Consider the following 4,282-nt stretch of genomic DNA (forward strand, 5'->3'; position numbering starts at 1 on the left):
GTCTCGCAAATTATGAAGACTTTGGAGGAACGGTTCGGAAATCCTGACTTGCTGGTGAAAAGCCAGATTAGTAAAATTCGTGACGTGCCTAGTATCGCCGATAACCGAATAGAATTGTTGATACCGTTTGCAACTAAGGTTCAAAATCTAGCTTCTTTCCTAAAAGCGGCAAACTGTGACCATCATTTATGCAACCCGACCCTTATGGATGAATTGTTAGGTAAACTGCCAGTTCAACGGAGGCTGGAGTGGGCTAGGCACGCGGTGACGATTACTCCAAGAGCATCGATTATAGATTTCAGCAAATGGTTGCAAGAATTGGCTCGCGTTGTTAGTTTGGCATGCGCGAACATAAACGAGCGCTCAAAGTCAGCCTTAGGTGGTGAGCAACGCCAGCGATTTTTTCACGCCAACGAAGTAGCTCCGAGCAGTAGGACTTGTCGAATTTGTTCGGAAGGTCATGACGTAGCAAAATGTAAGCAGTTTTTAGATATGCTTTGTAATCAGAGGTGGAGGGTTGCCCGTCTACATAAACTTTGTTTTTGTTGTTTGCGACCGGGTCATTCCGGTAACCATTGCCCAACTCGTAGTCGAGGTGTAGGGTCCAAAGGGACGCATAAGCTTTTAAATGAACGCAATAATGAAACGAATAAGCAGCAAGCGCATCCAATGCTTACGAGCGCCGTAGTTAGGCCCACATACAGAAAGATTTTGTTCAAAATTGTCCCGGTTAGGTTGTATGCTGGGAGCAAGCGAATTGATAGTTATGCATTTTTCGACGAAGGTTCGGCGATTACATTGATGAACGAGAGTTTGGCTGCGAGACTTGGGTTGGAAGGGAAAAAGGAAAGGCTGACACTTCAATGGTTCGGCAGCAACACCGCAACAGAGATGTCTACGCGCGTGGACTTGGGAATTTCGGGCACCAGGAAAAATAGTAGAATTTTCAACCTGAGGAACGTTAACACAGTGTCTGATCTACGATTACCGATGCAGACGTTAAATATCGAGGAGCTTTCATCGAAATATCGCCACATGAAGAAGCTACCCGTATGCAACTACACCGAAGTTACTCCAGAGCTACTGATCGGGATTGATAACGCGCATCTAGGAGTGGCACATAGGGTTGCCAGTGATGGATGGAAGGGTCCGGCGGTAATCATGACCAAGATAGGTTGGGTCGTGTACGGCCCTACAGAAAGAGGACCGATCGAGAACATACATCAGGTGTTTTATACGGACATAGACCATAGCCAGGGCGACGCGCTGCATCAGTTAGTGGAATAGTTCGTGGCCAGTGAAGACCTGGGCGTCCGATGCGTCGAGACGGTCGAAAGCGAAGATGTTAAGAGATCCAAGTTTATTCTGGAAAGTACGAAGGTGCGTAAGGGCGAGCGTTACGAGACTGGACTTTTATGGAGACGGGAAGATCCACAGTTGCCGAATAGTCGACCAATGGCAGAAAAACGATTGATTTTGCTGGAGAAGAAATTCGAACGTGATAACGATCTCAAGAGAGAGTATGTGCGCGTTATGGCAGAATACCTGGAAAAGGGCTACTCTAGGGAACTTCATGACGACGAATTATCTGCTGAAAGTGACCGGACGTGGTATCTTCCTCACTTCGCAGTACACAACCCAAACAAACCAGGAAAATTTCGACTCGTTTTCGATGCTGCGGCGAAGGTCGATGGTTGCTCCCTTAACTCTGCGTTATCAAGCGGACCTGATCAGTGCCAGCCTCTATCAGCGGTCTTAATGAAATTTCGCCAGCGAGGGATCGGGGTATGCGCGGATATCGTCGAGATGTTTCACCAGGTGATGATGCGAGAGAGTGATCAGGCAGCGCAAAGATTCCTTTGGAGAGCAGACCCAGACGAGCCAATCAAGGAGTACGCAATGGCGGTTATGACATTTGGAGCAACTTGCTCGGCGCAGTACGTAAAAAATAGTAACGCTTTGGAGTTCACGGAAAGATTTCCGGAAGCCGTCAGCGCCATCCTCAACAACCATTACGTCGACGACCTAGTTCATTCATTTTCCAGTGAGTGCGATGCCCTGAGAATCCTTCCTGAAATCGTGTGGATACACAAGAGAGCCGGATTCGACCTAACATGCTTTGTTTCTAATTCCCGGCTGGTTAACCAAAGATTCAACGATGACGCAGAAAAGCCTAAAGTCTTTAGCCTCGATAAGGAAGCTGGGACATTTCAAAAGGTGCTTGGTATGTGCTGGGACACTGGTAAGGATGCACTGCGTTTCGCAACAGCGATCGACAAGATTGACAGAAACTTACTGAATGGAACAAGATTACCAACCAAGCGAGAGGCGCTAAGTGTCACCATGTCTATCTTCGATCCGTTCGGCCTAGCAGCAGAATGTTCCTTGGTAGCCAAGCTAATCTTGCAAATGACTTGGAGGAAGCGGGTCGAGTGGGACGACGTGATACCAGTGGATCCAGGAGTTCTTTGGAGAAAATGGGTGGCGGTGCTCGAAGATTTGGTCAACCTCAGCGTTCCGCGATGTTACAGCACCTCGTTCATGAGCGTTCCAGTGGAACTGCACATATTTGCAGACGCCAGTGAGCTGGTTTATGCAGCGGTCGCCTACTGGAGGATTATGGAAGCATCCGGGTCGGTTCAACTAGCGTTCGTGCAAGGGAAGACGAGATGTGCTCCACTGAAACTGACCTCCATCCCTCGCTTGGAGTTACAATCGGCGCTGCTAGCTACGCGTCTACGACAACTTATAGTACAAAGCCACGATATAATACCCTCAAGAGTGGTGATGTGGAGTGACTCAAAAACAACAATATCTTGGATCCAATCGGACCACAGACGCTACAAACCTTACGTGGCCCATAGAGTGAACGACCTCTTGGAAAATAGCAAAATTGATGAGTGGCGGTGGGTTTCAAGCAAACTTAATCCAGCCGACTTCGGAACGCGCATAAGACAGGCAAAAAGGAAATCGTTTTGGTTGAGCGGCCCAACATTCTCACTTCAGAGCGAGAGTAGCTGGCCTGCACCGACGCAGACAGTGGAGACGAATGAAGAACTACGAGCAAAAATGACCTATGTGTTCATCATGAAATATTCCAAGATCTTCGAAAGGTTCTCCTCATTCCAGCGACTAAAACGAATATTTAGTTGGGTCTTACGTTTCTACGATAATTGCAGGCGCAGACCGACTGAAAGGAAATCCGCTCATTTAGATCCATCCGACATGGAGAGAGCAGACCTGGTGATTTGCCGTGTGCTTCAGATGGAAGCTTACGATGAAGATTACAGATCCCTGAAAATTCGAGGGCGCGTGGAACGCAATAGTGCACTGCTCAAATTGACGCCGTACTTGGACGAATCCGGAGTCGTACGGGTAAACGGTAGGCTAAACAACGCCACGGCTATTTCTCCATACACTCGGCGGCCAATTATACTTCCTAAGGAACATCGCGTGACTGATCTTATCGTGGAATTTCATCATTGTGCCTGGCGCCACCAAAATGATGAGACGATAATCGCTGAGATTCGACGGCGATATTGGATCCCTAGCGTTAGGACAGCGGTTAAGCGAGTCTCTAGGAGATGCTTGGTTTGTCGAAAGAAGCGCGCGAAGCCGGCGGTACCAATGATGGGGCAACTACCAGAGGATCGGGTTACTCCATTTGTGAGACCATTCTCCTATGTTGGATTGGATTATATGGGACCATTCGTTGTAACAATGGGTCGTCGTAGCGAGAAGCGTTGGATCGCGCTATTCACATGCCTAACTACACGCGCTGTACACCTCGAGCTGGCCAAAGATCTATCAACCGATACGTGCTTGATGTCCATCCGTAACTTCATGAACCGGCGAGGCACTCCGGTCCGCATACGTTTAGACAACGGGAAAAATTTCGTTGGAGCACATAGAGAATTGAAACGACAATTATCCGACCTTTCCTCAGAGAAATTAGCTGACGCGTTGTCCAAGGTAGGCGTAGAATGGGTATTCAACTGCCCTCTTAATCCTCACGCAGGTGGTTGTTGGGAACGCCTAGTACGTAGCGTGAAGCGAGCGATGGGAGATGCGTTATATAACGAGAGCCTGCAGGAGCACAGATTATATAGCCTTATGTGTGAAGCCGAGAATATTGTAAATTCGCGACCACTAACTCATATACCTCTTCATGCTCCTACCGATGAACCCCTTACTCCCAACCACTTTCTTATAGGTACCGCAAATTCTGACCAGACGCCCAATCCATTCCAAGAAATGCTGCGTGCGACGCGGAAACAGTGGC

Source organism: Rhagoletis pomonella, unplaced genomic scaffold (assembly GCF_013731165.1).
Source record: "Rhagoletis pomonella isolate Grant_MI unplaced genomic scaffold, Rhpom_1.0 Rhpom_scaffold_00005, whole genome shotgun sequence".
NCBI lineage: Eukaryota > Metazoa > Arthropoda > Insecta > Diptera > Tephritidae > Rhagoletis > Rhagoletis pomonella.